Raw genomic sequence first — 13,538 nt, forward strand, 5'->3', positions numbered from 1 at the left:
TTGAACACTTGGAACCTGAGATGCAGGCTGCCTCTCCTTCCTGCATGGAGTTCTGGGCAGTCACACTTCCCACCTGGCAAAGCAGGGAGAACAAATGTGCAGAAAGGGCTGTGGAGGGAGCTGGAGCTAAAGGTCTTGATGCAATTAAAATGATCTCCCCATGAAACACCAGAGTTCTACCCATCCCCTTGTGGGTTAAATGCCCAGACAAATGGGGTTGGCCCAAAGCAGGACCACTGAGGCCCAAAAACTAAGGCCACAAGTCTGGGGCACCATCTAGCGGGGACCCATAGGCAAGGGGCAGAAGACACCAGGCAAGATGAGAAGGAAAATAGCAAAATCAAAGTCCACATCAAGATCAAGGTTGCAATGGTCAGCCTGGGTCTCTCCCGCACCTGTTTCAAGCATCTCCTTCCATGTCCCCCAAGTCCCCAGAACAAGTCCCAGGCCCAGAAGCAAGTGCTGCTTCTTTACACTCCTCCCTCTGCAGTGGGTGCCTCCTCCAGCCCTCAGTTCCTTCCTGTCTTCCAGTCTTAGCTTCTCTTCCCTGCTCAGCTCCACCCTTCAACAGGAGGGGCCAGGAGCATGGAACCTCCCCTTTCTATGGCGATCACAGTGCTCCTGTAAGAGTCAGACCATCCCTTCTCTCTCCCAGGGACAGCAAATAAACTACAGCCACCTGAATGCCTCAGCTGTCTGCTGTTTACTCACGTGTAAGCCCTTTCCCCCACTGAACCAAGGCTTGGTTTTGGCAATCATTCTGAGCATTATGCTCCTGAACACCTGTAACAAATTTGATCAGGGCAAGAATTTGCTATAAATCATGTAAAACCCTGGTCTAGTCTAATCTCATTTAATGAAAGGGGAAATCAAGGTCCAAAGCAAAGAGCCCTGGAACCTAGACCGCAGTTAGGCTTTCTGATGAGCATGTCGCTAGGCAAGGAGTTTCAAGAATTAAAATGCTAAAGGCCAAATCTGTTTCACACTTACATTTCTGGGTGGTCTTGATCTTCCTGTTTTTTGAGCCCCCTTTCCTCATTTATGAACTGGGAATTTTGGCAATGGTGTCATTCTCTTAGAGTTGTGTATGTGCATACATGTGAGGGCATGTGATGGGCATGTGATAATCTGTGTAAGGTGATTGGCATACAATAAACTGATTAAGTGACAGCTGTTATTATTACCTTGTGACACATAGGTACCCATTTATTAGTCTTATCATGTAGATAAAGGAGAAAGTCAAAGAGGTTAGACCTGATGTTAGGTCACATAGGTCAGAGGAGGGTATTTTCACTTGAAATCCAGCACCCTTTCCTCTATATCATGTTCTCCAAATAATTCCTGCTTCTTTAGATACTTCACAATTATTTTTCACTCTTCCAGTGCAGGGTGCTACTATATTCATATATTTCTATACTTCCATAGCCCGTTGACACAGCTGACAAAGACCCTGACAGATAAATTGATTGTGAAGCTGACATGTCAGGACCTTCTTGCCTGAGTCAGCTTTTCCCACAATTTGTCCATCAAGTCATTAAAATGGAGATTAAGCTCTAGATCACAGTTGATTTTCTCCATTGCTTCTCAGACCCATAGAACTTGTGACTTCTAAGTAGAACAGAAGATATTGTTGATATTTAATAATACCTGACTTACAAAAATGGCCTTTACCTAATAATTACTGTCGTCTCACAAAGGAGGAAGGCAGATTCAGGGAATGTCAATGATTTGCCCAAACACATACAGCTAATAGGTTGGTGAACCAAGACTTAAATCAGCCTGACTAGGTTAACCATGACGTGTGACCGGGCTCATCACCCTATGAAGAAATTGTAAGGGAGATACAAGAAAGTATGGAGTGGCCAGACTTGGTGGAAGAAAATAGCCAATTCCTGGGTGATGTCTCCCCTTACTGTAAGAACAATTCAGACATCATAACTGACAGTCTATTTGTTGGAAACATCATTTTAAAATAGCTATATTTTAAGCCATGTATTAATTACTTGCTGCTGCAGAATTAACAGAGCAGCTGAAAGTTTTCTCATATTTGAAGTATGTTATACAGATAGCATTTTGGTTCCCAATTTTGTAACTAAGAGCTTTCTTCTGTTTTTGCCAGTTTGAGTGCTTTTTAAATCTGAATATCATCAGTCATCTTTTCTTTGTCTAGAAAGGTAAAGTAGATAATTTGACCAGCAATCGTTTCTCCTCTCTTGCTGAATAATGAGTGGTTTCTGTGCTGAATTACATCTCTCCCCATGAGCCGGTTGCCAGCAGAAAGGTCATTCTTTATGACACAAATTGTGTCAACAGGGTAAAACAACTCATTTACATTTTTTCATGAGCAAGTTATCATTATTTTTCTATGATACCAACTAGTTGAGTTTTTTTTTTCCAGAGATGGATCAGTTTTTTTAAACTTATTGATCAAGTATGTCTTCTAGAAAGACATTGCCTATTTCCCCCAAAATTAAACCCAGCAAACTTATTCCTGTAAATGGAAAAAGGTATTTTGTGAAAGGACCAGGAGGGGGTTGTGAATGTTAGTGAGCTATTAACACGTTTCCTTTCTGCTGAAGGTCACATTACAATATCCGAGGCTGTGATATACATCCAATCAGGGCATTTAGAAAGAAGCAAACAACCTGAGAACTAGATTCCTCGCTCAAAGCCTCCTATCCTTGCTTCTATCTCTTGCCCTAGGTACTATTTTGTAGGATGTAACTTTTACACATATATGTCAATTTTACATATATAATACAATAAATATATTTTGATAAATATAATAAAATAAATTTTACACACATATATAACATTTACATAGATAGTCTATATATTTTCTACTTGAGAAATTCTGTTTTGTGGTGAGGACTATTGCCGATTCCATAGGCCAGGCTGATTGCTGATCTGCTGTGTTCAGAATCAATTCAGGACCAATTTTCTCAGGCAAGAAGTGTGGGCAGAGGCGATAGGGACGGTCTGCCTGCTGTTGTGCCCCAGGAGGGCAGGGGGCTCCTCACCCACCCCCACCCCCCCAGAACAAACAGACGGTTAACATTTTAATGAATTACTTAGGGGCACCGTGGGAAAACACAACAAAAACAAAACCCAGAAAGGGCACCTGGCTTTCCTCAGGGCCCCAGAAACCAGGATCATTTTCATCCATTGTCAGTCCTGCTCCCTGGAGTGTTTTCCTTGTTAAAGCTCCCAGTGTCATCTTCCGAGATTTTGTCACTTATGTGCTGAGAGTAGCAGTGACGTTCTTAGCTTTTTCTTTCTATTTTGAAAATCTCGATTTCACTGTTGGTTAAAAGTGTTTTCTGGGCAATGCTTGAGACACTTAAAGCCATTTGGGAAAAGTAAAAAAAAAAAAAATCAACTCTTGGTACACTCAAATCATTTCTTATTTTCCAGTGAAATAAAAGCTAGTATCAAATGTGATTTTCAGTTTGACCGACTTACTGGGTAACACAGCCTTCAGCTTGGAGTCCACGGAGCACCATTCGATCTCTTTAAAAGATCACAAGTGGACAAAAGGGAAGGAAATACATTGTGATGCTCGATTTGGGTTTTGTCTGTACTTGGGCTTTATGTCTGCCTGCCTAGTGGGGTTCAGCCTTTGCTGGGTTTTCAGTACCTGAAATTCATTCTGCGGCAGACTTTCGGGAAGGGGTGAGGGCACCACTAGATGGCAGAAATGCACCACCTCAAGTCGGGTCTGCAGCGTCCCACTCAGTGGGCTGTGGAAGCTGGCTGTGAGGGGGTGGGGGAAGAAGTCCTCTGATTATTGACTGATCCACTGACCCCTGCGTCCTTTCCCCTTCCTCTAGCTCTGATTGCAATCCTGGTGCTATTCTCCGATAGCTTCTCAAGCTATTTGACAGGATGGGTAGCTTTGAGACTGTCCTTTGGACCCCAGCAAGCAAGCCTGAAAAGATGACAGGGCAACCTTAGTTTGAGTGGCCTGAAAATCTTTTTAACTTTCCCCAGCGCTGTGATCCAGGCAATTCTTTGAAGAAAATCCTAAATAGGCCTGTGATTGAGATTCTTAACTTCTGCTTGCAATAGGCATTAGGTCAACAAGGCTACTTCTGCCACACTTGTGACTGATTACTCATTCACTTTCTCTTTGCTTAAAAGTGTGCAGATTCTCCCAGTTCCCACAAGCAGAACCTTCTTATTTGGTAGATTATACTTTTACCTCTGGGAATGCTGAAAAGTTTTCAGGTGGACATGTGTGGTCATCGCATTCCCAGACCGCAAAAATGCCCTATCACGTCATCCTAGCGCAGCATCCTACTTTTGGGAAATAGAGGAAACCTGCGTTTAGTTCCTGTCATAAGCTAGGCACTAAGGAGACAACCGTTGACCTATTCAGGAAGTGCAAAAAGTCTACGGATGAGTTATGAGAGCCACAGGTGCAATTAATAGGCAATTAAGACACATTGTAGTTGCTACAATAAAGGAGAATACAGGACACGTTAGCATCATAGGTGAGCTTTCTGGTGGGAGTGATGAGTAAAAGGAGGTCTCAGGGATTATCACGAGCGAGGCAGGCAGAGACAAGGGAGAAAAATTCCAGGCTAGAGCCTAAATAAAGTACAGATAAGAAGAATCTAGGCCCTCCCTTGTGGCGCAGCGAGTTAAAGCACTGCACTGAGAAGCTAAAGCCACCTCTGCATGAGTTCGATTCCTGCCTACCCCGGAGGTGACCACATGGCACGGCAGACCTCTCCTGGCCGGCTCACTGCACCCCTCAGCAGTGAACTTCGTAGTTCACTGCCTGTTCTGCTCCCTGCTCTGTCTCTGATGAAGTCTCTCACGGCCCCTGAGCCTCTGGCCTGTACCCCAGTTCTGTATGTACAAATAAAATAAATCTTTAAAAAAAAATTACTTAATTAAAAAAAAAGAAGAAGAATCTAGTCCAACAAGATGGGGAGAGTGCTGAAACAGAGTAGAATAAGCTCACAGGGAGTGAGCAGGGGAGTTACGCAAGTAGCTTATTAGTAAGGTTCTGTGATTCACACCAGGAGTTTACTTTAGCTTCAATTTATCACTGAGGAGTCATGGAAGTTTCTATCAAAGGCTGTGTCCTGATCCTATCTGCTCTTTAGACAAGACATTCTGGTGCCAATTAGAAATGGATTTGGGGGGAGTTGAGAGAGGAGAAAGATCGAGAAACATGCCTGGAATTTGTGACAGAAGAGTGGCAAGGGGATAGAGAGAAAGTGAGTGAATGGTTAAAGAGCTATTAAGACAGTAGGAAAGATGTTTGGAGATTTATGACTTACATAAGGTGAGAGAGCTATAGACTTAAGAATAATCCTTTAACCCTTATCTAGGGTATCTTCAGAAATGATGGTGCTCTTAACCAAGTGTAATACTAGGCAGAAAATTAATACTGAATCCAGTGATGTGCCAAGAACTTTATTAGAGCCTAAATAGCAGGAAACTCTAATTATCTAATATTTGCCCATCCATCATTCAAACAAGATCCATGGATCATGTAGCTCACATCAGGCAGCATGCCAGGTCTGTGTGAAACTTCAGCATAAACAAAAGTTGTTTCTCACCTTCAAGGAGCTTGGAAAACAATTTTCCTTCTTAATGTATTCTTACTCTGTGTTAATTGCTTCTGCTACACGTTTTGAATTTTGGCTACAACATATACTATTTTCAGAATTGTTTTTATATAAATCCCATCATTTCACTTAGATTAAAAGCTGCTTGGGGCAGGTCAGCCACCAAGACATTGGTAGTTTCACAGAAAAAGACTTGAAACTTCTATTTGATTGCTCTGACATTTTTTCCTGAGTATTTTTTAATTGAATATATTTGGTATATAACCTGTAAAAAATGAAGGTATCCATTATGTCCTGAATATATGATGAAGCATTGTATTTATTCCTCTGCAATTTTACTACTCTCCTAAGTTAGATCTAAACATCTGTGGCCACTTTGCAAAAGTCTTGTTATATGGAATATAACTCTAAATTCTTGAAGCCATATCGGTTGTGTTTTTTAAGATTTTTTTTTTGCATAGAACAACAGGGATATAGGGCAGAGGTGTTTGGAGAGTTGAGAGGATTCACCAAAAACAGAGTGGGGAGCAGAACAGGAAGATCTACCAAAACAGGAAAGGTCTGCTGTGCCATGTGGGTCAGCTCCCTGGCCCAATGGAACTCAGGCTATAGGGTTGCTAGCTTTGAGACTTAACCCCTACATCAACAGGGAGGCCCTCAAAGCCAACTTTGATATGTCCCTGGAATTTTTGTACATTAGTTTTATCAGGAGAATTGCAAATTAAAAAAGACAAAGAATAAGTATTGGGTTGAATTTCATCTCCACTCCCTTTCTGATGATTCTGTCCTAACAAAGCAAACACATAAGCAGGACAGAAAGACAGGTGAGCCAGACTCCAGAACAAGTAACTGAACTGCTATTGCTCACACACTTGACAAGTAGGAGATGTTACTGGAAAGACATGTGCAGCCATGGGACTCCCTTGTCAAGTTCAAGTTTTGAGATGTTTTAGTCAGCCATCCTGTTAGATAACCCTCGATGTTGCTGCTGGGCTCCAGTGTCTTCATAAAGGCTTGATAAGGGTTAACAAAATAGGCACAGTCCTTGCATGCTTAAGGTCCAGTGAGAATGACAGACCTTTGATGAGAAAACATCGCATCATGTATTGACCGTGTCTGAATGTTCAGAGGTTTCTTCCCTCATGACAACTCATTTGTGCAGGAAATGTGTACCACTTTTTATGAAATGCGAAAAGCAAACTGTGCCATGAGGACCTGAATCTTTGCCTTGGTCATCATTAAAGAGCTAGAATTCAGCTATATTCATGGTCAAAAGAAATAAGCACCTAATGAGAACTGACAGGAAGTCTCTGAAGACTTAGAGCCTCCACCAGCCAGCCCTGCCCAGAGGTGGCAAGCAGAGTAGGCTTCATCTCATGCATCAGTTCAAATTGATTGGAAGTGGCTGCCGGGAGTGGTACGCTGAGCAGGATTTAGTGGCAAGGGGGTTGTTTCTTGAGTGGCCAATTGCTTAGGAAGTGAAGGTAGTGACCCATGGTGTATATCTGTGTATACTTTACAGCACTAGGGCTAAATCAGTCATCTAAACAAATTTAAAGAAAGAAGGCATACAGAAGTTGCAATGTACCATCTAGAAAACTGGGGATCAGAGGAGCAACCATTCCTGCTGAATCCAGGAAACCCGCGTTCAGACTCTAGTCAGGCGGAAACTGCCCGGGGCCAGTCATATTTGCTCAGACTTTACCACAGACTGGAGGCCCTTAAGGATCTACTGGACTTTGCTCAAAACCTGTGTCTAGGAAGGCCTTTGGATTCACGGCCAAGTTCTGCAATGCCACAAAGGAAGACAGCTGATAAGAAGTTTGGGGTCATTTGAAAGAAGTCAAATTGTAATTGTAAACCTGGAAACTAAGCAAACTCATCTTACAGATCAAGTCCCCCTGAGACTTCTTGTTGGTCGGTCTGGTCTGGTGAACTTTGGTGCCTGGACTGTGCTTTCTTTTTTTTTTTGACTTTTGAGGAAAACCACATGAAGTTTTTTTCAGTTAGTCAATCAAGTTAATTTGCAAAACTTTTATAACCTATGCAAAAACTGATTGAGCTGATTATTCAAGAAACTCACAGTTCTAGGTTTGAACTAATACAAGCTTTATAAATACACTAAATAAATCTTTAAAAAAAAATAAACTAATGTGACAATTAAAGCATATAAGAATTCAATTTCGATGATTTTTGGCAAAAGAGTACTATTCACTTTCTCTCCTCCCTGGCACCATCCCCTGATCTACTTGCAAGTTCTGCAGAAATCTTTGTTTTTGAATGTATTTAAATGCAAATTTTGAGTTTACCCACACATTCTCTTAATGATGTGAAAGCTCTAATGTATTTTATTTCTCGATTAAAATATGAAGCAAAATGCAAATTTGGAGAAGATTGAGGGAGTTTTCTTTCTGCCTTTTTAAATACCTTCACAACAACAATCCTTTATATTGAAATGCACACCAAGTGCCTAATGTCACTTACTGCTTGGCCTTGGCCAGTCAGCATTGTATTTCTTGCAAGTGTATATCTCAGGATTGATTCCCAGGAACTCTTAGCCACATAAAAGTGCACATAATCTAACTTCTCCAAGGGAAAGAAAGACTTGAAAATATTCTAGGCTCAATAAAACACTGATGTTCTAATAGCTCAGCATTCTGTGAGGTTCATTTGGAAGTAAAGCTAGAAGGGAGCAACAACAGAAGAGAAGGCAGAGGCGGGTGAAGGTAGAGGAGAATCTTAGTCAATCTGAACTTCAGCTGTGAAGGTGCTGATTGCATCAGGTACTATGGACTATTTGACAGGTGAAGATCTAAATTTAAATCATCAGACTAAGCGATTGAGTCAAAGGGTTAAGATTCTCAAAGCACTAACTAACTCACATAAAATATTTGATGATCAGTGACAGGTGATTTACATACTTCCTCCCATCCCAGTAGGCAACCAGTGAGACTTGGTCATTTTTCCCATTAAAAGGTGGAGTCACATTGACTCTGGGCTTGAAATTGATAACAGTCTAGCAGTCCCTGGTGGTGCAATAGGTTAAAAGCACAGCACTTCTGAAGCTGTCCACAGCCACTGAAGCATAAGTTTGATCCTCGGCCAGGGATGTGACCCACATGGCGCGGCAGAACTCTCCTGTCTCACCTGTTGTTCCTCTCAACAGTGTATTTCAGTGAGTCGGCCTGTTCTGCTCCCCACTCTCTCTCTGATGAATCCTCTCACCCCCTGCATTTCTGAACTGTACCCCAGTTCTGTATGCATAAATAAATAAATAATTTTTTTTAAGTAAAGAAAATTATAACAGCTATTTGTGGCCCTTATCAATTTTATCAGAAATTGTTTCATTTTGATGAAGTCACAATGCTTGACACCATTCTCTTATTTATCTTAACTTTGGGAGCTATAGAAATAGCTTCTAGAGCTCTGGGGGTTTTTTGTTTGTTTGTTTGTTTTTGTTTGTTTTGTTTTTTTAAAGATTCATTTATTTATGCATACAGAACTGGGATATAGGTTAGAGGTGCAGCAGAGGTGAGAGGATTCACCATAGTCAGAGTGGGGAGCAGAACAGGCCAAATGATGAAGCACACTGTTGAGGGGAGCAGCTGGAGGATTAGGAGAGGTCTGCTGGGCCATGTGGGTCACCTTGGGGCTGGGATAGAACTCTTACTGAAGTTGCTGCAGCCAGCTTGCAGTGCTGCACTTTAACCTGCTGCACCATGTGGGAGGGCCCGAGCCCCTTGTTTTTAATGTCCCTCAGACATTTATGGACTACTCCGTTCCAATTAAAGCATCATCTTTCATGTGAAATCTGTTCAACACTAACCTCCCACTAGGCTCTGTGGAATACATACAAATCAATGTAGAAGGGCAGAGACATAGCTCTCCATGAAGTTCAATCAAATTCAGCTCTATAGTTTCCTTATGGGGAACAATAAAAGGTCTCTTTGGGCCTTCAGTAATTCAGATGTGAGGCTGCTTAAATTCTTGATTATGAAGGCAGTTATTTTTTGGGTCATCTCCTTTTTGGATCTTTATCTTCAATGCCATCTCCTTTTTGGAACTTAATCTTGGAAAATGGGCAGAGCTGGGGTTAATCTCTCTTAATTACATTTTCCTATTGTAGAATGTTAAGGTGATAAACACACACACAGAGAGTGTTCTATTTTCCAATATATCTTTGATGGACGACTGATCTATTCTTCTATCTTTAGCTCACATCTCCTAACTCACCTTAAAAGGAGAAGCTCTGTGACCAGGGAACAGTTTGATAACATGTCTCCTAGTTATTTGAAACTACCTACACCAAAAGGTGGGTTCCTTTTGCTCCCTTGTATCTAAATCGGCCTTAGTAACTTGCTTATAATGAATAGAATATAGTAGATTTGATGGTGGATAACTTTTTTGTTTGTTTTTGTTTATTACAAAAGTTTATTTTTACATCATTTTGTACATTTTTTTTTCCATCTCAATTGTAATCGCCGCGGGATGGTGGATAACTTTTAAGAAATATTATGCAACTCTTAAAAGGTCTTGAGTCCTGCTTGGTTGCCTCAGGACGCTTGCTCTGAAGGAAGCCAGCCATGTGTGAGGGCGTCTGAGACCAGGTGCTAAAGGCCAGTGGAGACACTGCTGCTGTCTAGCAGATAGCAGCCCAAGTGATCACTATTACGCAAGCTCTCCTGGGCATCTTGCAACTGAGGCCTATATTTGACAGCAACTGCATAGAGGTCTTCAAGTACCATCCACTCAGATAAACCTTTTCCAAATCCTTGATTGCAACATTATGTTCAAAATAAGATCGTCATTGGGCCTCTCTGGTGGCACAAGAGGTAAGTTTCAGCACTATGAAGCTGTTAGCAGCCACTGCAGCATGAGTTTGATTCCCCGACAGGGAGCTGACCCACACGGCACAGCAGACCTCTCGTTTCCCTGCTGCTCCCCTCAGCAGTGTATTTCAGTCATTCTGCCTGTTCTGCTCCCCACTCTGTCTCTGGTGAATCCTCTCACCCTACCCCCCTCCTCCACACCTCTAGCCTACACTCCAGCTCGTGTATGCGTAAATAAATAAATCTTTTTTAAAAATAAGGGTTCAGAAACCTGTTCTTGGAGGGAAGTAGCTTGTCAAGTAGAGGCACTGTGCCTGGCATTAGGAAGCTGGGGTTCTGGAACAAGTGCCACCACCAGTGGTTGGGTAAGCTTGGTTAGCTTAATGTCTCACTGGGGTCTGGTTTTTCATCCATAAAATAGAAAATTGGGACTCAATAACATGTCTGGTTTCTTTCATACCTGAAATGTTTATAATTTGAGTGACTTGAGAACATTGAGATGAGTAAGTCAATAAAACGAGCTGTGTGTAATTGTAATATCTACTCAAACAAAACAGCCAATTTCCAATGGAAAGCAAATAGGACACTATCTTAAGATTTTTATTGAACTGAAAACAGTGAAATTTTGAAAGTTAAAAGCAGTTAGGAAAAGTTCCCCTAATTCCACTATCATCACTCAAGACAGGTGTTGTTATTTGAAGTAATTTCAGTATAATCTTTATTATACTGAAAAAACAGTTATTCTTCTCACTCATAAAATTTGGGGAGTCTCCATTTTCTAGATTATTTCAATTTTTCTTGGGGGCATAGCTATGGGTTGAAATAACAGACTGTATGTGATTCGTCCTCACATTCTGAGTGTGGGAGGAATGTTTCTTTTCAGTTATAACTAAAGTAGATATCATTTTTGTAATTAAAACAGTACAAATTTAATATATTTCTTAGCTAAAGATGTAAAATAAGTGTTTTTTATGCTTTTATTCATTCTTTTGACTTCACCACTTCATATTTCCTAAGTTCTGCCTATCACGTTGCCTGACTTTATCTTGCTATTTGTAGGGAGTAATATTTGATTACAGCTGATTGATTTAAAGAATTTGTATTCTGCAAGAAGCAAGATGCTATATTGAGATTCTCACAGACTCCTAAGGGGTCACAGAGGAGGACGTAATAAATTCTGAGTAGTTCAAGTCAGGCTCCTAAGGGGAGGTGACGCATATCAGGCTGGTAAACTGCTGAGCAAGGATTTTAAACCATTTCCACCCACATCTCTAACTCAAGTCCCAACAACTCCTCTTAAATGTCCTATCTGTGCTCTCAGCAGATCAGACCCGACTTCTTTCATGGGTCTTCATGATTCTGGCAGGTAGGTTTGTAACAATACAATGTATATATTTTAAAAATTTAATTCATTTATTTATGTATACAAGACTTGGGGTGTAGACCAGAGGTGCAGGAAATTGAGAGGATTCACCAGTGACAGAGTGGGGAGCAGAACAAGCAGACTGAATGAAATACACGCCTTGGGGGAGCAGTGGGTAAGACAGGAGAGCTCTGCTGTTCTATGTGTTGGCTTCCTGGCCAGGGATCCAACTTGTGCTGCAGTGGCTGTTGATAGCGTCATAATGCTGAGGCTTAACCTTTGGGCCACCAGGGAGCCCCCCTCTTCCCCATGCAATACACACACACACACACACACACACACACACACACACATATATATATTAGTAATATAATAGTTTGTTTTCACATCATTTTGTGCCTTTTTCCATCTCAGTTGTAATCCCCGTGGGCTTCCCATCACCAAATCACCCATGTTTCATCACCATAGTCCAGTGCATTTCCCTCCCCCTACTGTTTTTTGATCCCATTCCCCACTCCACCCCCATAAAATGTCTCTGGTATATAGTTATTCATTATTATCATTATTTTCTCACCTGTTCGTTATATTCCTGCTATGAGAGAAACCATCTGATATTTTTTCTTTTCTTTCTGGCTTATTTTACTAAGCACAATCTTTTCCAGCTCCATCCATGTTGCTGCAAAAGTCAATTGTTTATTTTTGATTGCTGAGTAATATTCCATTGTTTGGATTCCACACATTCCATTGTGTATATGTAGCACATCTTTTTAATCCAGTCATCTACTTTTGGACATTTGGGTTGTTTCCATGTCTTCCAATTGTAAATAAAGCAGCAATAAACATCCCCCCCCCATGCAATATTTTAACACTGAAAAGAATGCTAGTACCCAACATTAAGTACTCACAAGATACCACCAGGTCTATTATTAGCAGGGATATTATACAATTTATCATCCAAATAGGGGCATATTTATGAAAAAAATCCTAAATACCCCCAAACAGATGATTGGATCAAGAAGATGTGGTGTGTATATGCACAATGGAATACTATTCAGCGATCAAAAAAGATAAACTCATGCCATTTGCAGCAACATGGATGGAGCTAGAAGGGATTATGCTCAGTGAAGTAAATCAGAAGGAAAAAGAAAAGTATCAGATGGTTTCACTTATAGGGGAACAATAGGGAGTCTGAACAAAGGGTCAAGGTAAAAAAAGACAAAATTGCAGACACGCTATAGATCGGAGATGCACAGGGAAGTGGGAAGGAGATGGGTCAAAATAGGGGAGAGAAGAGCCCAAGGGATTGTGGGATGGTTCCTAGGCGAGGTGGTGGTTGGAAATTTACAGTGACTACATCTGTGTGGAGAAATCAACTATTACACAAAAATTAAAAACAGTACAAAAAAAAAAAAAACAGCTAGGTTGAGATATAATTGACCTGCAAAAGACTATCTACCTGCTGGAAGACTGGAATTTAATCCATTTTGCCATGTGTATTCATCCTTGAAGCCATAGTCCAAAGAGTGGTCATTTCTATGATCCTGGAGTTTCCTCCTGCTTCTTTGAAATCCCTCATCACTTCACCTCTGCCCCTACAGGAAGCACTAATCTGATGTGTCACTAGAGATTGGCTTTCATTTTCTAGGATTTATATGGGTGGGGCCATGTAGTGTTCACTCTCTTGCTTTTGTCCGGCTTTATGTATTCGCCCTGTATTGCCTGGGTACAAGCTGTTTCCCTGCTGGGCCGGGTGGTTTGCCTCCT

Source organism: Condylura cristata, unplaced genomic scaffold (assembly GCF_000260355.1).
Source record: "Condylura cristata isolate star-nosed mole 26May11 unplaced genomic scaffold, ConCri1.0 scaffold00009, whole genome shotgun sequence".
Taxonomy (NCBI): domain Eukaryota; kingdom Metazoa; phylum Chordata; class Mammalia; order Eulipotyphla; family Talpidae; genus Condylura; species Condylura cristata.